Source organism: Arachis hypogaea, chromosome 14 (assembly GCF_003086295.3).
Source record: "Arachis hypogaea cultivar Tifrunner chromosome 14, arahy.Tifrunner.gnm2.J5K5, whole genome shotgun sequence".
Taxonomy (NCBI): domain Eukaryota; kingdom Viridiplantae; phylum Streptophyta; class Magnoliopsida; order Fabales; family Fabaceae; genus Arachis; species Arachis hypogaea.
In genome coordinates this window covers 15,975,514-15,997,684 of record NC_092049.1, presented here as the reverse complement: position 1 = coordinate 15,997,684, position 22,171 = coordinate 15,975,514, and the positions used below count along the sequence as shown (strand labels likewise).

Below are 22,171 nucleotides of genomic sequence, written 5' to 3'. Positions count from 1 at the left end.
TGAAAGGAACCTCAGGGATCACTTTCTTTTTTGCCACAACTTCATAGAAGTGCTCTTGATGGACCTTTAAGATGAATCTCTCCATCTCCCATGGCTCAGAGGTGGAAGCAATTTCCTTCCCTTTCCTCTTTCTTGAGGTTTTTCTAGCCATAGGTGCCATTAATGGTTATGGAAAAACAAAAGCAATGCTTTTACCACACCAAACTTAAAATGTTTGCTCGTCCCTGAGAAAAAGAAGAAAGAAAGTAGGAGAAGAAGAAGAAAAATGGAGGAGAGGGAGAGAGGTGTGTATTCGGCCAAGGAGAAGAAGAAAGTATTGTGTTGTGTGAAAATGAAAAAGGAATGAGGGGTTTATATAGGAGTAGGGGGTTTAGGGTTCGGCCATTAGGGTTGGGTTTGGGAGGGAAAAGAATTTGAATTTTGGAGGTAGGTGAGGGTTATGGGGAAGAGTGGTTGAGGCGATTGGTGAAGGGTATTTGGGAAAGAGAGTTATGAAAAGGTGTGAAGGGGAGAGAAGAAGAGATGGGGATCCCGTGGGGTCCACAGATCCAGTGGAGATCCTGTGGGATCCACAGATCCTGAGGGAATCCTATGGGGTCCACAGATCCAGTGGGTCAAGGACTTAACATCCCTGCTCCAATTAGATGTGTAAAGCGCCCTTAGCATGTATGTCTGGCGTTAAACGCCAGCTTGCTGCTTGTTTCTGGTGTTTAACGCCATCTCCATGCTCTGTTCTAGCGTTAAACGCTAGTATGGTGCTTGTTTCTGGCGTTTAACGCCAGCTTGATGCTTCTTTCTGGTGTTAAACGCCAGTTTGATGCTTCTTACTGGCGTTTAAACGCCAGTAAGTTCTTCCTCCAGAGTGAGCTGTTTTTAGAGCTGTTTTCCATTCTGTTTTTGATTTTTCAGTAGTTTATGTGACTCCACATGATCATCAACCTAATAAAATATGAAATAAAAAAAATAAATAGATATAATTAAATAACATTGGGTTGCCTCCCAACAAGCGCTTCTTTAAAGTCAATAGCTTGACAGTGAGCTCTCATGGAGCCTTACAGATAATCAGAGCAAGGTTGGAACCTCCCAACACCAAACTTAGAGTTTGAATGTGGGGGTTCAACACCAAACTTAGAGTTTGGTTGTGGCCTCCCAACACCAAACTTAGAGTTTGACTGTGGGGGCTTTGGTTGACTCTGCAGTGAGAGAAGCTTTTCATGCTTCCTCTCCATGGTTACAAATGGAGAACCTTGAGTCTTAATTACAAGGTAGTCCTCATTCAGTTGAAGGACCAACTCTCCTCTGTCTACATCAATCACAGCTCTTGCTGTGGCTAGGAAGGGTCTTCCAAGGATGATGGATTCATCCTCATCCTTCCCAGTGTCTAAGATTATGAAATCAGCAGGGATGTAAAGGCCTTCAACCTTTACTAACACGTCCTCTACCAGCCCATAAGCCTGTTTTCTTAAGTTGTCTGCCATCTCTAATGAGATTCTGGTAGCTTGCACTTCAAAGATCCCAAGTTTCTCCATTACAGAGAGTCGCATTAAGTTTATTCCTGACCCCAGGTCACACAGAGCCTTCTCAAAGGTCATGGTGCCTATGTTACAGGGAATTAGAAATTTACCAGGATCTTGTTTCTTTTGAGGTCATTTCTGCCTATCCAATGCATTCAGTTCATTGGTGAGCAAGGGAGGTTCATCTTCCCAAGTCTCATTACCAAATAATTTGGCATTCAACTTCATGATTGCACCAAGGTACTTAGCAACTTGCTCTTCAGTAATGTCCTCATCCTCTTCAGAGGAAGAATACTCATCAGAGCTCATGAAAGGCAGAAACAAGTTGAATGGAATCTCTATGGTCTCTCTATGAGCCTCAGATTCCTTTGGTTCCTCAAAGGGAAACTCCTTATTGGTCACTGAACGTCCCAGGAGGTCTTCCTCACTAGGATTCACGTTCTTCTCCTCCTCTCTGGGTTCGGCCACACCATGTAAGGTAATGACCTTGCACTCTCTTTTTGGATTCTCTTCTGTATTGCTTGGGAGAGTACTTGGAGGAGTTTCAGTGACCCTTTTACTCAGCTGGCTCACTTGTGCCTCCAAATTTCTAATGGAGGACCTTGTTTCATTCATGAAACTTATAGTGGCCTTTGATAGATCAGAGACTATATTTGCTAAGCTAGATGGATTCTGCTCAGAATTCTCTGTCTGTTGCTGAGTGAATGATGGAAAAGGCTTGCTATTGCTAAACCTATTTCTTCCACCATTATTAAAGCCTTGTTGAGGCTTTTGTTGATCCTTCCATGAGAAATTTGGATGATTTCTCCATGAGGGATTATAGGTGTTTCCATAGGGTTCACCCATATAATTCACCTCTGCTATTGCAGGGTTCTCAGGATCATAAGCTTCTTCTTCAGAAGACGCCTCTATAGTACTGTTGGATGCAGCTTGCAATCCATTCAGACTCTGAGAAATCATATTGACTTGCTGAGTCAATATTTTGTTCTGAGCCAATATGGCATTCAGAGTATCAATTTCAAGAACTCCCTTCCTTTGAGGCGTCCCATTACTCACAGGATTCCTTTCAGAAGTGTACATGAACTGGTTATTTGCAACCATGTCAATGAGTTCCTGAGCTTTTGCAGGCGTTTTCTTTAGGTGAATGGATCCACTTGCAGAATGGTCCAATGACATCTTAGATAATTCAGACAGACCATCATAGAATATATCCAGGATGGTCCATTCTGAAAGCATGTCAGAAGGACACTTTTTGGTCAGTTGTTTGTATCTCTCCCAAGCTTCATAGAGGGATTCACCTTCTTTCTGTCTGAAGGTTTGAACATCCACTCTAAGCTTACTAAGCTTTTGAGGAGGAAAGAACTTGGCTAAGAAAGCTGTGACCAGCTTATCCCAAGAGTTCAGGCTATCCTTAGGTTGAGAGTCCAACCATATTCTAGCTCTGTCTCTTACAGCAAACGGGAAAACCATAAGCCTGTAGACCTCGGGATCAACCCCATTGGTCTTAACAGTATCACAGATCTGCAAGGATTTAGTTAAGAACTGAAAAGGATCTTCTGATGAAAGTCCATGAAACTTGCAATTCTGTTGCATCAGAGAAACTAATTGAGGCTTTAACTCAAAATTGTTTGCTCCAATGGCAGGAATTGAGATGCTTCTTCCATGTAAATTGGAATTTGGTGCAGTAAAGTCACCAAGCATCTTCCTTGCATCTCCAGCATTGTTATTATTTTCGGCCATGTCTCCTTCTTTTTCGAAAATTTCTGTCAGATTTTCTCCAGAGAGTTGTGCTTTAGCTTCCCTTAGCTTCCTCTTTAGAGTCCTTTCAGGTTCAGGATCAGCTTCAACAAGAATGTTCTTATCCTTGTTCCTGCTCATATGAAAAAGAAGAGAACGGAGAAGAAGAAGAATCCTCTATGTCACAGTATAGAGATTCCTTTATGTGAGTAGGAGAAGAACAGAAATTCGAACACAGAAAGAGGGAGAAGGTTCGAATATTTAAGAAGAAGAGAAGTGTTAGTAGATAAATAATTAATTAGAAGGAGATGAGAGAGGGAAGAATTTTCGAAAATAATTGAAAAGAAAAGAAAAATATTTTTGTTTTTATTTTAAATTAAAGTTAGAATTCGAAAATTAAGAGAAGAAATAAAATTAAAATTAAAATTTGAAACAATTAGTTAATTAAAATAATTTTGAAAAAGAGGAAGGTGATTTTCGAAAATTAGAGAGAGATAATTAGTTAGGTAGTTTTGAAAAAGATAAGAATCAAACAAGATAGAATTAATTGAAAAAGATTTGAAAATCAATTTTGAAAAGATAAGAAGTTAGAAAATATTTTGAAATTGATTTTGAAAAATATGTGATTGAAACTTATTTTGAAAAAGATTTGAAAGAGAAATTTAAAAAGATTTGATTTTGAAAATTAAAGTTGATTACTTGACTAGCAAGAAACAAAAAGATATGATTTAAAATTTAAAGACTGAACCTTTCTTACTAGGCAAGTAACAAACTTAAAATTTTTGAATCAATCACATTAATTGTTAGTAAAGATTTTGAAAATCAATTTTAGAAAGTTTTCAAAAATATGAAAGAAAAATGGAAAAGATTTGATTTTTTGAAAAAGTCAACCCAAAGATTTCGAAATTTATGAGTGAAAAAAGGAAAAGATATTTTTTTTATTTTTGAATTTTAATGATGAGAGAGAAAAACATCAAAAAGACTCAATGCATAAAAATTTTGGATCAAAACAAATGATGCATGCAAGAACACTATGAATGTCAAGATGAACACTAAGAACACTTTGAAGGTCAAGATGAACATCAAGAACTTATTTTTGAAAAAATTTCAAGAAAAGAAAACATGCAAGACATCAAACTTAGAAATTTTTTATTTTTAGACACTATGAATGCAAGAATGCATATGAAAAACAAGATGCAACACCCAACAAGAAAATATGAAGATCAAACAAGAGGATTCATCAAGAACAACTTGAAGATCATGAAGAATGCAATGCATGGATTTTCGAAAAATGCAAGAAAGAGATAAACATGCAATTGATACCAAACTTATGACTTGACACTAGACTCAAACAAGAAACATCAAATTTTTGGTTTTATGATTTTTTAAAAAAAAAATTGTTATTTTTCGAAAACATTTTGGAAAAAGAAAAATAAGGATTTCAAAATTTTTAATGAGAATTCCAGGAATCATGCAATGTTAGTCTAAAGCTCCAGTCCAGGAATTAGACATGGCTCACTAGCCAGCCAAGTCTTCAGTGAAAGCTCCGGTCCAAAATACTAGACATGGCCAATGGCCAGCCAAGCTTTAGCAGATCATTACATACAACAGTTAAATTGCTGAGGAAGACAAAGAAGCTCTTCTCTTGAGGATAAGTGAAACCTCGGTCCAAAAGATTAGACATGGCTTAACAGCCAGCCAGGATTCAACCTATCTCATGAAACTCTAGAATTCCTTCTTAAAGATTCTGAAGAACATAGAATAATTTAATTTTTATTTGAAAAAATTTTTTTTTTCGAAAATAAAAAAAACAAAAAGTTTAAAATTAAAATAAAATTACCTAATCTGAGCAACAAGATGAACCGTCAGTTGTCCAAACTCGAACAATCCCCAGCAACGGCGCCAAAAACTTGGTGCGCGGAAATCGTGATCGTTCATTCCTTGGTAACAGCGTCAAAAACTTTATACGCACGTTCATAATCTTAATTCTTTGTCATAACTTCGCACAACTAACCAGCAAGTGCACTGGGTCGTCCAAGTAATAAACCTTACGTGAGTAAGGGTCGATCCCACGAAGATTGTCGGCTTGAAGCAAGCTATGGTCACCTTGTAAATCTCAGTCAGGCGAATTCAAATGGTTATGGTAAATTGATAATTAAAATATAATTAAAATGTAAAATAGGATAGAGATACTTATGTAATTCATTGGTGAGAATTTCAAATAAGCGTACAGAGATGCTTTCGTTCCTCCTGAACCTCTGCTTTCCTGCTGTCTTCATCCAATCATTCCTACTCCTTTCCATGGCAAGCTTATGTAGGGCATCACCGTCGTCAATGGCTACATCCCGTCCTCTCAGTGAAAATGGTCCAAAATGCGCTGTCACCGCACGGCTATTCATCTGTCGGTTCTCGATCATACTGGAATAGGATTCAGTAATCCTTTTGCCTCTGTCACTACGCCCAGCACTCGCGAGTTTGAAGCTCGTCACAGCCATCCCTTCCCAGATCCTACTCGGAATACCACAGACAAGGTTTAGACTTTTCGGATCTCAAGAATGGCCGCCAATAATTCTAGCCTATACCACGAAGACTCTGATCTCATGGAATGGAAGGCTCGGTTGTCAGGCGAGGCAACCATGTGTCATGAACCAGGAGGCTAAGAGATACGCACTCAAGCTATTGCAAGTAGAACGGAAGTGGTTGTCAGGCACGCGTTCATAGATGAGAATGATGATGAGTGTCACGGATCATCACATTCGTCAGGTTGAAGAACGAGTGTATATCTTAGATAAGAAATAGGCTTGAGTTGAATAGAAAAACAATAGTACTTTGCATTAATTCATGAGGAACAGCAGAGCTCCACACCTTAATCTATGGTGTGTAGAAACTCTACCGTTGAAAATACATAAGAACAGGGTCCAGGCATGGCCGAATGGCCAGCCTCCATGATCTAAGAACTAAGCGTCCAGAGATGTAAATACAATAGTAAAAAGTCCTATTTATACTAAACTAGTTACTAGGATTTACAGAAATGAGTAAAAGATGCAGAAATCCACTTCCGGACCCACTTGGTGTGTGCTTGGGCTGAGCATTGAAGCTTTCATGTATAGAGGTCTTTCTTGGAGTTGAACTCCAGTTTATAACCTGTTTCTGGCGTTTAACTCTGCTTTGCAACCTGTTTCTGGCGTTTAACTCCAGAATAGGGCAGGAAGCTGGCGTTGAACGCCAGTTTGCGTCATCTAAACTCGGGCAAAGTATGGACTATTATATATTGCTAGAAAGCCCTGGATGTCTACTTTTCAACGCAATTGAGAGCGCGCCATTTGAACTTCTGTAGCTCCAGAAAATCCACTTTGAGTACAGGAAGGTCAGAATCCAACAGCATCTGCAGTCCTTCTTCAGCCTCTGAATCTGATTTTTGCTCAAGTCCCTCAATTTCAGCCAGAAATTACCTGAAATCACAGAAAAACACACAAACTCATAGTAAAGTCCAGAAATGTGATTTTTATTTAAAAACTAATAAAAATATACTAAAAACTAACTAAATCATACTAAAAACTATATAAAAACAATGCCAAAAAGCGTATAAATTATCCGCTCATCAGTCATACTTCCGTTCCACCCAAATTCATAAGATAAAGAGCAAAAACAATCCTTAAATTATAAATCCATACATGAATTAAAAGAGAAAAAGCAATAAAATTAATCCATAGAAATAGACAGAGCTCCTAACCTTAACAATGGAGGATTAGTTGCTCATGGTTCAGAGTAGAAAATAAGAATTGTAAATTGGAATGGAATTGGAAGTGTCCCTCTGGGGCCTCTTCTAAAGGAAGGAAAGTTTCTCCCTTTATAACTAATCCTAATAAATTTAAAATCTAATTTTTTAAATTAAAATAATATCTTTTTCTAGAATTCAAATTAGAATTTAAATTCGAATTAATTTAAATAATCTAGTCTTCAATGGATGGATGGGAACCACTTGTTTTGTCCATTCTGCAGCTTCTAATCTGTATTTTCTGGGCTGGAAACTGGGTCAAAACTGCCCAGAAATCGTTCCCAGCGTTTTTCTGCGTTTTCTGCACGTGGCGCATGTCACGCGTACGCGTCAATCACGCGCACGCGTCACCGAGCAAATCTTCAAATCACGCGTACGCGTCAGTCACGCGTGCGCGTCGCTCCTCGCTGTCATCTCCTTTGATTCTTGTGCTGCAGAAACTCCATCAAATTCTGCCGAATGCTACCTAAATTAAACAAAATTGTAAAAGACTCAAAGTAGCATCCATATTGACTAAAAGATAATTAATTATTTATTAAATTCAACAATTTAGATGCAAATTCACTAGGAAAAGATAGGAAAAATGCTCACGCATCACAGGCCTTTAGTGAGGGTGTAGGCAACTGTGGTTGTGCCCAAGTTGTTCGCCATTGGATCTTTGCTCCAAGCGGTTAAGCTTGATTCTTGAGACCTTAGCTCCTGATACCAATTGAAGGTTGTAGAAGGCTTAGAGAAGGGGGGTTGAATCTATGACCTTCTTCTATGTTACTGAGTTAACCCTTTTTAAAACAAACTTGCTGTCTGAAACGGTTTGAACTAAGAAGCAAAAAATTTATGAGACAATTTCATTTTGTCTCATGAATATCAGAAAACAGGACAGAGCAGAGAAGAGAAAAGCTAACACCATCATGTATCCTGGTTTAGTTGCCTTGTGCTATGCAACCTACGTCCAGTCTCCTCCACAACAATGGAAGAATTTCTACTATAGTTAGAAGTATTACATACACCAATTCCACAGGATTGACACAATCCTTTCACACTCAAGCTCTAACCTAACTTGACATTAGCTATGCTAATACCTAACTCTTCATTCTTAGTGCTCACCCAACTAAGAAAGGGGTACCTCACTGGTACTGGATACAAGACACAAACATACCTAAAGAAATTTGAAAATAACTCTAGGTTTTTCTCTCAAGTGTTTTACTCAGCCTCTTTCCACTCATTGGCTTTTACTTGAGCTCTCTCAATGTGCCTTTTCACTCAAGACAGAAAGATAAACATTGAAAAGTAAATTACAATCTGTAAAACATGAAGGAGATTGAATTCATCAACAGCCTCTTTGCTATGTGATAAACCAGACTTGCATGTCTCTGATTCAGTTCTTCATTTTTAGCGGAATGCTTCTTTGAAAGAAAGCACTGTCCAAGTAGAGGAACTTCTTCAGGGAACTCTTCTCAGAACACAACTCACCAAACTCTGGTTATCTCTCCTTGCTTCTGAATGGTGCAAAAACTTCTTTTATCTTCTTGCATGTTGCTGGGCTGCTCTTCTTAGGTCAACCCTTGAGCAGTGTGCTTCACCAACCCACCATCTCACTTTTTTCCATTAATCCTCCGAATGAAAATTTTGGTTCTGACCTTCTCTTATTGACTGAAAGCCATATATCAGTAGAAACATATATCTTCAATGATAAACCCAGATCTTGGCCATTGAAAAACTACTTGGTCCCCAAGACTTATTTGTGACCGTAGATACACAGCAGAGTTGAACAGAAATCAACTTTTCCATGAATCCCATTTTCGGACTAGCAGAGAGTTGGGAAGAAGAGAAGAAAATGAGATGCATGTAGAAGGAAATAAAATCACCTTTAGCTTCTGACCTCTTCTTGATACAGATTGATGTGGGTGGTTAGACTTCTACCATTTGCTTAACCTTCTCTTTCTTGCTTCTTTGGTGAATAGCTTAGGGGAGAAGCTCTCTCTCACTTTTCTGACTTTTTGACCAAAACACAGAAGTGAACGTTGCTTTTGGTGTGAGAGCAAATTGGAGGAATCAGCTTGGAGTTATGGAAATGGGCTTGGATCATGTTTTAAATCAAGTTCAGCCCTTTGGTTTCTTGCTTTGTTTTCTTTGGGCTTTTATTTGTTTGTAGCCAGCCAGCCTTGTTCTAATTTCATCCAATTTGGGCTGCTGTATTGATTTGTTTTGTCCTGCAACAATAAATAATCAGCCTTATATAATTATAAATAATCAACACTAATTATTTACTTTGCCCAATAAAGTAATGTTTGTCATCATTAATTAATTTAGTTAATTTCTTTACTCAACATAGTCTTCCTTAACCAAAATTTTCTGTATCCCTAATAGGGCAGTTAAATTTAAACTTCTCTTATAGAAAAAAAGTTGGTGAGGCAGCTTTGGTATATTATTGGGGACCGAAACCCTTAAGTCACTATTTATATTTGAGCATGGCAATCATTAAACCCTAAAACCCAAATAAAAATAGTATCTAAAGTGCAAAAATAATATCTGGTTTTATTCTCATTTAATTCCAAATCAAAAGTAATTATGGTTTATTCAATTTAGCATTTATAACAATAAATGAGATCGTCATTATATAAGTTATTTAATTTAAAATAGCATTATTTATGATCATAATTAATATATATATTACCCACAAACAAATTAACAAATTAAATAATTTCCTAACAAAATCATCTTTACTTTTCAATCACCTCATATCCAAACCAAACAAAACACATTGAACCAAAATGCTATGGTGAGCCTATAAAGGATCCTAACTTGCAGAAGACAATTGATGTGTATTAACACCACGTATAAAGAGAGCACGATTAGTAGGTGTTATATGAAGAATGTTTCCTACTGTTAAGTCGGATTGGGCTTTTTTTGTTATTAAACATATTAAGTTTTTGTTAGAAGTACACTACATTTCACAAAAAACTACTCTATTCTTCTTGTTGCTTCCACTAGGTACTCTGTTTTTCATTAATGTGGAATTAACTACTTTAAAGAAAAATAAAACCTGGACCGTTACTGACCTTCTTGTTGGGAAAAGAGCCGTTGATTGCAAATCGGTTTTCAAACTAAAATTGAACCCGGATGGCACAATTAACAGGTGTAAAGTACGCCTTGCAGCTCAAGGGTACACTTAAACAGTAGGGGGTTGATTACTTTGAGACTTTTAGTCCCGTCGTTAAAATAAGTATTCTTCAAATCCTCCTTTCAATTGCAGTAGTAAATAATTAGATAGTCCATCAATTAGACATTAATATAGCATTTTTGCATGGTGATTTATATGAGAGTGTATATGAAAGCTCCACCAAGTTTAAAACTTAATGCTCCTAATTTAGTATGCAAACTAGACAGATCATTGTATGGCTTAAAGCCTTAAAGCAAGTCAGAAGGCAGTGGAACATGAAATTGAAATCTACTTTAATAACTATAGGATATCAACAGTCTAGATATGATTACAACCTCTTTACTAAATCTATAAATACTGGTTTTACTGTCATTTTAGTATATATAGATAATCTCGTAGCAGGTGATGATTAGATGAGATCAAATCCATCAAGCAACGCCTTCATCAACTATTCAAGATTAAAGACATCGGAGATTTTTAATTCTTTTTCGGTTTAGAAGTGACTGAAAGCAAGAAAGAGTTCTTTGTGTGCCAAAGAAAATATTGCTTCAATTTATTAAAAGAGTATGGTCTGATAGAAGGAAGAGAAGTTGTCAAAGCATTCAGGGACACCTCTTCAATCAAGTTTAGAATATTGAAGGCTAATTTTTAAGGCTGTTGTACCTCACCAACACTAGGCCAGAAATAAGCCATGTTGTTGAAAAATTGAGCTAGTACCTGGATTATGCAACTCACAAGCATTTTGAGGCTGCATTGAGGATCTTAAAAAATACCTCAAAGGAGATTTGATCTTGAACCAACTGATTTTTAGACAGTGTTTGGGGACATGCCCTGACACAAAGAGATCGATATCAGGATATTATTTTTTTATGGAAAATTCGATGTATCATGAAAGAGCAAAACACAGAATACAGTTGCTTGCTGGTGCGGATTTTAAAACCCACAAACTAACCGGCAAGTGCACCGGGTCGTACCAAGTAATACGCAGGTGAGTGAGAGTCGATCCCACGAGAATTGATGGACTAAGCAACAATGGTTGATTAATTTACTTAGTTAGACAAACAGAAAATAGTGTTTGAGAGTTCAAAAGCATTAAACAGTGACTCAGAATATCAGAAGACAGGCACGTAAATAAAGTTGGAAATAAGAGATGGAGAAGGCAGTTAAGGCTTCAGAATTATCTATTTTCCGGATTGACTTTTCTTATTAATTTATTTTAATAATGCAAGATTTAATTCATGGCAAACTATATGTGACTAGACCCTAATTCCTTAGACATTTCTAGTCTCCTCTAAAATTCATCAACCGCCAATTTCTTGGTCAATTAATTCCAATTAGAGGGTGACGTTTAATTCTAGTTATTATGCCACAAAAATCCTAATTACCCAAAAAATAAGAGGATTATATGTCAAGTATTCCGTTAGATCCAGATAATTAGAATTTAGGAGAAATTGTTTTCAAACTGTTATTCAAGTAAAGAGTTTTTCCAAGTTATACAAGAATTCAATTAGAAAGAGGGTCATACTTCCGTTCCACCCAAATTCATAAGATAAAGAACGAAAACAATTCTTGAAATATAAATCAAAACATGAATTAAAATAGAAAAATAATAGTATCAATCTATACAATAGACAGAGCTCCTAACCTTAACAGTGGAGGTTTAATTGCTCATGGTTTAGAGAGAAAATAAGGATTCAGGTAAACTGTAAATTGGGATGGAATAAAATCCCCCCTCCTAGAAGAAAAGTTTCTCCTTTTTATATCTAATCCTCGTTAATTTAAAAATCTATTTTTTAAAATTAAAATAATATCTTTTCCTATTTTAAAATCAAATTTGAATTTAAATCAGAATTAATTATAGCAATCAGCAAGTCTTCAATTGATGGATAGAGACCACTTGATTCCTTCACTCTGCAGCCTCTGATCTGTGCTTTCTGGGCTGAAAAATGGGTCAAAAACAGCCCAGAAATCGCCCCCAGCGTTTTCTGCACGTGGCGCATGTCACGCGTACGCGTTAGTCACGCGCACGCGTCGCTCCTCGCTAGTTTTCTCCTTTAATTCTTGTGCTGCAGAAACTCCATTAAATCCAGCTGAATGCTACCTAAAATAAGCAGAATTTGCACAAGACTCAAAATAGCATCCATAGTGGCTAAAAGATAATTAATTCTTTATTAAACTCAACAATTTAAATACAAATTTACTAGGAAAAGATAGAAAAAATGCTCACGCATTACTTGTTCATTCTATGAACCTGAATATAGAGCTCTAGCTATGGCAACTTGAGAAGCACGGTCGATCACCTACATTTTGAAAGACTTGAAAGTGAAATTGAGGAGGCCAATTGCAATTTCTTTTGATAATCAATCAACTCTTCATATTACAGCCAATTTAATATTTCACGAAAGAACAAAGCACATAGAGATAGATTGTCATATTGTAATAACGAATAAGTGGCAGGAACAAACAATCAAGTTGCTGCCGATTTTAACAAATAACTAAGTAGTAGATATTCTGATAAGTTCCAATCTATTTCAAAAATGTCTTTCCAAGTTGAGAATGATAAATAAAAATCATTCTAGTTTGAGAAGGGTGTTACATGAGAAAGATTCTACCGTATTTACTGAATAACTAATTATAGGTGGAGATTGATGGTAAAGACTAATGGTAAAAAATTAGATTAATTGTAGTTAGTGATTAGTTAGGTTGACATAACAGGTTTGTTAGTAAATTAGAAAAGTGTATTTAGAAAGAAGTTACTCTCTAGTTTTTGGTATAAATAGTGGAAGTGACACTTAATTATAATAATTAGATTTTCTAATATGAGAATTCACTGAATTAATATACTCAGATATAAGATTACTATCTCTAGCCACCAAATTCCAGTTTCGTGAAACTTCTCTCTTCCCTCGTAACTCTCCGAACTCACCTTTCAACATTAAATTTTTAAAATAAATAATTTTGTAATATAATATAGAGTTTTTATAATAAAAAAATTAAAATTTAATTTTTATTATTTGAAAAAAAAAAAGAATTTCAATAGCAGACAAATTAAAAAAAATTATAAAATTCAAATTTTAAATTTAAAAGAGACTCTTGTGTTAAAAAGTGGATTGGATTGAGGATAAAATTAAAAAATATTTTGACTAATTTTTTATGTTAACAATTTAATAATAGAAATAAAATTTAAAATTTATTTCAAATGTTAAAAACATAATTAAATTAAATTAAATATTAGGGATAATTTTAAAAAATTTTAAAAATGTTAAGAAAAAAAACATATTTCACCCTTAGATATATTATCATTTTAAAATATATTATCATTTATGACAAAGAATATTGGTTAACAAAATAAAAAATAAAAAATTGATTCCTTCAATATATTATCAATGTATTTTTTTTTTTTTACCAAAGATATGAGACTCGAACCCGCAACCTCTTAATTGAATATGGAGAGATTATGCCATTTGAGTTATAACTCATTGGCATATTATCAATGCATTTAACACGTTTAAAATGTAAGAGATGTATTTATGGTATTTTAAATTGGTATTTTTGGTACATTTATTATTAGCAAAACTTGATCCACATAATAATATAAATCAATTTTCTCCAATGCTATTAGTTTTTGGTAGGGGTGTTTGCGGTATTGTGAATTGGTTCAGTTTTAAACTTTTGATAAAAAAAAAAATTTAATCTAATCATATACCGAATTTAATTGAATTGATTTTGTTGACTTTTTTCTTTGAGATTAACTCAATCAAATCAAACTAAATCTGAATTTAATTGGTTTAATTTGGTTTAGTTTTTCGATTTTTAAACTAGTAAAAAGAACTAGTATAATGTACTAAAAATATGTTTTCAACTATGCATAAAAATAAATTTAATTTTACAAAAATACAAAATGTATACATGCAACACATAATTGAAAGTTCAACAAATCAAAATAATGAAAATATAAATCTTAATTTAATTTTACTAAGTAGACAATAGAAATTATAAACATGGTGAACAATAAATTATATCTCAAGTCCACTAAATATAACATCTAATATAATTACTTTACCGTATTTTTAATTTTATCTTCTTTCCTAATTTAAACCCTGTTTTTACCTATTCTTAATGTTAACGCTGTTTTTTTACCGCATCATCTCACTGCTGCTTTTTCTCTCACCGGAAACAAAGCTTTTTAATGCTGCCCTCACTCGCAGAGGAGAATCGCAGTTTTTTCATTGCGCGGATGTCGCACCATTGTCGCTGTGTCACCGCCGGCAATCGCGTCTTCTCCCCATCCTTCGCCCACCGCTGTTCTGCCCATTTCGAAGGCCACGAAGTGACGTCGCACCGTCATCGAGCCAGAGGTTGTTTTACCGTTACTTCAACGTTGCACTTCTACCCCTTGCTTCCACACCGTTGCGTCATGTCTTTGTCACTTCTATCGCATGTTGCTTTACTTCGTTCATCCAAATGTTATGACCCAAATAAACATCCACATCTTAATGAAAAGAACCATCCGCATACATAGTAAAATAAACAATCCACCTTAGTTGATAAGAACAAACTAACAAGTTGACCAAAATACCATCCGTGCACCATGTCTAAATGGCGTAACTCAAATCCAACTTGAATTCAAGAAAAATTAAACTAAATCTAATCCAAACCACATAATAAAAGAAACTTGTGAAACATGTGCATGCAGAATCAAGCAAATCAAATAAAATACCATGGTATATCCAAATAAACTTCCGCTTTAGAATGAAAAGAACCATCTAAATACATAGTAAAACAAACATCTGACTTAGTTGATAAGAAACAAATAACAAGATAGTAGCTGTGGGAGAAACTGGGACGACCGCGATACAGCAGCGGCAGCGATGGCACAAGATTGCGAGAGAGCAGTTGCGACGGCTACATGTGTAACGCGATACAACGGCACTCGCGGCCGGGCACGCACCTCGCGGACGGACGGATACCTCGCAACAGCTCTCCTTCTGGCGGCAGTGGAGATCTGCGTAGGTAGATCGGCAACATACTGTAAATGCCTAGCGACGGAGGTCTGAACAGCAAGCAGTTAGAGAAAACGGAAAGACGATGCGAAGAGACGAAAAATGATTTCGTTTGAAAAAAATGATTCAAAAATAAAAAATTTAAAATTATGATTAAACTTAATTAATTCAAAATTTGATTTTTTAAATTAAAATTAACTCTTTTTAACTTATTGTTTACGTTGTTCAGAAAAAAACATTCTTCCTTTATACTTTTTCATCTTAATTAAAACACAACTTTATAATCAACAAATAAAAAATACAGGCCTTGATTTAAACACCAATTCCAATTTCTACCAAGTAGGGGTGTTCGTGGTGCGGTTTGGATTGGATGATTTTTTAAAAAAAATTCGATCCGATCCAATCCAATTTCGAGCAGTTTGGATTGCATTGAATTTGCGGTTTTGTAAGTTAAAAAATTAAATATATATAACAAGTCTCAACATCAAATTTCAAATAACCAACAATGACATAGCAAGTCTTAACAATCTCTTAAAAAACCAATGATAACATAACAATAAAAATAAAATTATAGGTTAGTTAAAATAAATAAATAAATCACATTTTGAACATAAAACATCTATTAAATAATAATAATACTTAAAAAATATAAAAATGTATAACAAAGTGAATATGTTATAAGTATAATTGTAAACATAATAATAAAATAATAATATTATAATACATTGTGCGGTTTGGATTGAATTGGATCGGTTGTGAAATGTAGATTTGAAATCCGATCCGATCCAACGGTTTGCAAAAAATAAGATCCAATCAAATTCGAATTAGTGCAGTTTTAATCAGTTTTCGGTTTGAATTAGATTAGATGCACGGTTTAATTTGGATCGGTTTGAATTTGAATATCCCTACTACCATAAATGAGATCCGTATATAAGACAAACATATAAGTTGTTATATTTTATTTTTGGAAATATTATTTATTTTTTATTTATTCATGAAAATTTTCCCAAAATTGTTCTAATTTTGATGGTCGCGATTGATTGGGATCAAACTTAATGTTCAGTGACGGATCCAGAAAATTTTATCCGTGGGGCAAAATATATATAGTATAATAATAATTTATATAATTATACTATAGTATTATAAAATATAATTATTCCTCAAATTATTTAACTAACAAATTAAAATAATAAAATAATAATTTAAATAATAAATAATTTAAAATTTCATCTTCTGGGTTTCATATTTTAAAAAGATTGAATAATTTTTTTATTGTCAATACAATCAAATGTCTCTTTTTCTATGTATATCACTAAACAATCATTTAAAAATTCATAAGATTGTTTTTCAATAGCAGCACTAATGTGTTGTTTTGGTTTCATAAGTGCTTCACATTTTCTCCAAACTTGATTATGAGCACTATCATGAATCCCAACATGAGTTTGTAATCTCTCTTTTTTTTTCCAATTTGAAAAGCCATTGGTTACAAAAGTATCGCTACCTTCAGTCTCAGGTTTCATAAGATAACAACAAAGACAAAAACAACATCTTTTGATATACTATACTCTAACCAATTGCCATAATCATCAAACCAATTAGGATTAAATTTTCAAAAAGAAGAACACGAGCAGTTTGCGGAAAATCATGATTCCTTGGTTGACAAGGACCTTTTTGCAAATATGCACATCTAACTTTGTCTCTGTCATTCGGATGATAACTTAAAGTCTTTGGTCGTTGTCCTGGATCTGCTATGAGACTCTCTACTTCGAATTCTAAAAATCTCCTCTTGTTAGAAGAAGTGGATGAATTGTTTTGAGATCCAATCTCCAATAATAAAGTTCTTTTGAAATATTTCTCCATTACTAATAGAATAAAATTATAAATCTAAATTAATTCACAATTTTATACAAATTGAGAAGTTCAGTATAAAATTATAAATATAAAATTGATCAATTAATAAAAGTAATGAAAGCTATATCAATGACTCATTTCTCTGAACTCATTGAAACAATAATAGCGATCATATTTATCACATGTTATATATATATATTGAGAGTTTATACTGATAATATATTCTTATATGATGAATTGCTTAATATATTCATATAAAAGATCCATTAAAATAAAAATATAAGGGTATATAGCTTTAATTTATTAGAAACATTTGAAGCTAGCCCTTTTCCTCAGCATATTATAAATACATCATCAATTCATCATAATTGAATACCACAAAAGTACAATAAAAAAAGATATTCAAATGGGATATTACATATAACACAAGTTAAAGGAAATTAAAACGCAAGTCCATAATTTGCATTAATTATCCTAATAGAGATTTGAAGGTACAAATTCTGGTTTCTTTGCCAGTAGCCAATTGTAGATAGCAGAGCTTTGATGTATAGAGTTCATGCTTTGGAAGCTAGGAATGAATGATCAGAATGTACTTTAAAGTGCTTGCTATAGAAACTGAAAGCTATGTACTGTAAGCTTCTAAATCATCATCCCTTCTAACATTCATATCATAATCCCCTGATTCCCTTCTCATTCTTATTCATATCATAAGTCTCTAGATCTGTGTTTTTTTATTTTCAAAATAATTCTTCTACTATAAGAAAATGTCAAGTCAATTACATCAAAACACAATTACATCAGAACAATTCTTCCATCAGAACACAATTACATCATAACTCCATTAAAATTCCATCAGAACACAATTGTTAATTAACAAAGTAACCAACAATTATATTAGAACTCTATCAGTCTATCAGAATACAATTACATGATTTACATCAGAATAAATTCAATCACATCAAAACAAATTAATCAACTATATCAAATTGAATGAATTAATGAACTATATCAAGTTAATGAACTATATCAAATTAATAACAATGCAGCAAATGAGAATAAAAACTGAATGAAGCAGGGTACCCAACGGCAGAACCTGCGGCACCCACAGGACCCAGGAACTCAGCGACAGAACCAGCGGCAGAACCAGCGGCACGGCGGCACCCAGCGGCAGAACCAGCGACACCCTGAACTGCTGAAGACAGAACCAGATGAGGATTTAAGGCTTGCAGCTGTGAAGACCGAGGAAGAAGAAGAAGAAGAATACCTCACCATACACCAGATGCTGAAGGAACGCAGCGCCAAAACCAGACGCGGGCACGCTGCGATGCAACGAGAAATCGACGGAGTCGACGTGAGAGAAAGACTGAACGGAGTGGGCGAGTGGCGGCAGACGACAGTAACTGAGGGCTGGAGTCTGGAAGCGGAGGTTGGAGGCTAGAGCAGAAGAACAAAATTGAAAAAGGGAAGGAGAAGGGTTAGCTGATTAAGGATTTGGAGGGTGTGGAGTGGGGTCAAAATGAATTAGATGGTGGGGGCAAATTAGACAATTCACTAAGAACTACTAATTAATTTTTCCAAATTTACTAGGGGCAGTTGCCCCACTGAGTGCTTAGTAAATCCGTCCCTGTTAGTGTTAGAATATAATTAGAATCAATTAAAATTATTTAGTGTATCTGAATATTTATTATAGAATATTACGTCTTTATTATTACAATTCTCTTAACACCTATAAATACCTTTTTATATTGTATCATTTTAGATAACTTGAATATACCCAATAATATACAAATTTTTTTTTTCAGTTTAGTATCTTGTTTCTAATTCTTAGTTTAATATATCATCATTAGCTTAATAGTGTATGTAAGATCTTTGAGGATTGCAAGTTAATACCTTAATATAATAGTTCATTCCTCAAATTTAATAAAAATAAAAATCTACACATACCATGAAATCATGAATTCATGATTCATGCATGTGATTCCCAGATACAACATTTTCGACGACTCCAAGCTTTAAAACACTCGCACTCATTTGGATAAGCAGTGGTATTATATCATTATACTAAGAAAAAGTTTAGGGACCAACAACTTCATTGAATTCTAGCCAACATATAACTAGCAAAGAAAAGTGAGTCATTGGATGAAATCTCACACCATTAAAATTATTATTGATAGTTATTTGATAGCTATAAATCACAAAAATTGCTAGCCTCCTAGCACTCTTCTTAGAGTAATAGAGCAGGGGCCATTAGGATCAAAACAAGCCCCATTAGAACATTGCAGGTTTTAGTACCCTTCAAACCTCTGTTTTCTTTTTCATCAGCTTCCTTCTCCATGTGCTTAACGACATTCAAGTCACGATCAGCTGCTTCAATGCAATACCAATTTATCATTATTAACAATTTCATATCATCTGGTTTTCTAATACGATATGGTTATATATATAAATTTATATTATTCTCGTTATCTTTTATCTGTTATTATTACTTTTTTTTTTTATACATTATTGGATAATGAATAAATGTATTTAAATTTATCCAAAAACGTCTATAACAGATCATTAAAATGTTCATATTTATTAGATACATTAACTCTAAATAAAAAATGTAACAGAAAGTGACAACAACGTAAACTTGAATATTTGTCTTTTGTTAAAGAAAGTTCATGTGAAAATCATTTTTTGAGAACTGAATCCGATCGAATCGGTCGATTCGACTGAGTTAAGTAAGATTTATTGAATACTAAATCGGTTTAGTTATTAAAGATATAATTATTTATGTTATTTTTTTTTTATTAGTCTAACTTAAATTTTTGGAAAAAATGATTTTATTATGACATAATATTAAAATTTTATATCTAAAAAGTTGAGTGTTGGACTTTAAAAGAAAAAAGTTAACATAAAACAAATAAAAAAAAAAAAGAAAATAAGCCTTAGGCAAAAAAATAAGCAAACTCAACAGAAATTTTCACTTGAGAGGGCAGATATATAATTTATGATTTGGTGATACTTATTCAATATAAAAATCCATCGGTTCATAATGAATTAGTCAAAAATAAAAAAAATTAAAATTAATTAACGAGTCAAATCGAATCAATTTTTAATTGTTAACTGGTTTAAAATAATAAAATAAAAAGATGATTTTATCTTAAAAAATTATATATTTTATATATAAATATATTATTTTATTATATCAATTTCAACTCCGATTAAAACTTAGTTGATTTTTTAAATTTTTGAACTTCTAGTTCTATTAGTTCAATTCGCAGTTTGGTTTTTAAAATCTTGCTTAAAATATACTCTATTTTTTTTTGAATTTATACGTATGAAAATTTATTGGTGCTATATATGAAAGAATAGTAGTTATTACCTACATGTACGCCAAGACAGCCATCTTGAATTGTTTCTCTGATGTCTTGTATGGTTGCTTTGTTAGAAAATGTAAAGCGGCTGTATATCTTTTTAAGGCAACTAAGGACCAATCTAGTCTCAGACAAACATGGCCCTTGACAGAACTTATAAATCTTCTCTCTTGGTACGTTCAAGTCTCCTTTCTCACTTAATCTATATGGCTCTTCACAACTTTTATAAATCTGAATGAACACACAATGCAATGAGGATTGATTGAACTATTTAATTACCTTCAATGTCTAGTACAAATAGATTAAACTGTAATGTTTAATTGTTATTAATATGTCATTTACTAACTTGGTTATTAATAATTTGATAACAAGAATGTTAAAAACAGTAAGTTAAGACTTTTAAGGAAATTGAATTTTTACATTCCTCCAAGTTAGATGCAATTTTCTAATAAGTTTGAAGCAAAAGTGCAATTTTTATCAAATGATAAAAAAAAAAAATTATAGTTTTGGCTGAAAATCAATTTAAAATCGTCTTCTAAAAATTGACTATATTAGGTACATTTTAAAAATCAACCACTAAATTAGTTATTAGTATAGATTAGATATTAAAAAATAAAATAGACAATAAAAATAACTAAAAAACATATATATTTATACATAAATATGCTAAAATATACTATAACTAATTTTTGGTGTGTACATATAATATTTTTAAACTACAAATAAGTAAGAATAAATCAAAATACTAAGGAGTATTTATAATTCAAATAGAGAATCCAATTTAATTAAAAGCAGTTATAGAAGAAGAAATATAGAGAGTCAATGGAGTATATGTACAATGTGTACAATCGGGTTTAGAAATGTTCCATTTAGTAGGATATATGTTTATTATCCCTAATACCCGGATGGTTATTCTGAATAATATGGGTGTATTATATTTAAGAAATTAGTTCATTTTTTAACTCATATTGGACCAAATAAACAGTTCATTATACACATTATACAGATATTTCATTAGCTCCTTAACAGAATTCATTTAGGAAAGATAACAAAAAATAATGTGGGTAATATAGATGGTACTCACATCACTGAAACAAAGCAAGGATTTGGAGACAATTTGAGAAGGGTCACCAAGTATAACAAACCCAGCTCCTACTGTACCACCACCAACCCCTGTATTGCTACCGTTTCCAACTCCAGCACCACCAATTCCAGAACCTATCTGATTCTCGGGATAATCATCATCACCATCATCAGCATTTCCTATCAAATTAAGACTCTAACATGTGATCAAATTCAAATCCATTAATTTTGTTCACAAAATAATTAATTAAATTGAAAAATATAATCCTAATCATACCTAATTTCCAAAATAGACAAACATAAAGCAAAGCAAAAGCTAAAACACGGCGTCTAAAACTAAGTTTAAATGCCATAATTACCGAACCTTGAGAATATGGTTTGAATTAATTGGAGCACATTATATAGCGAATGCAGTGTGTAGAGAGCATGGTTATGAGAATCGGAACGAATCGATTGATTTAATTGGATTAACTAAGAATCGATTAATAAATTTAATTCAGACAAAAAAATAAAAAATTAATTAACCGATCGAACTAGTATAATTTTTTAGTAATTAGTCGGTTTAAAATAATAAAATATAAAAAATTATTTTTTAAAAAAGTATCTATTTTATAAATGCTATTTATACATTAAAATTAGTCATTAAAATCAGCCACCAATATATTCATATATAAATATATGTGTGG

At 33.4% G+C, this 22,171-nt stretch overlaps 1 long non-coding RNA gene and 1 other non-coding gene across 2 annotated transcripts; one reads left to right on the top strand and one right to left on the bottom strand.

Moving 5' to 3' along the window:
• Positions 1-2,744: 2,744 nt before the first annotated feature.
• On the top strand, positions 2,745-2,852 carry LOC112745837 (small nucleolar RNA R71). The gene has a single exon (XR_003173745.1). It is a non-coding gene; the product is annotated as a small nucleolar RNA R71 (small nucleolar RNA).
• Positions 2,853-18,930: 16,078 nt separating this feature from the next.
• On the bottom strand, positions 18,931-20,627 carry LOC112740288 (uncharacterized). The gene is made up of 2 exons (XR_011871755.1): positions 20,411-20,627; positions 18,931-19,407 (listed from the first exon to the last, which is right to left on the bottom strand). It is a non-coding gene; the product is annotated as an uncharacterized lncRNA (long non-coding RNA).
• Positions 20,628-22,171: the final 1,544 nt, after the last annotated feature.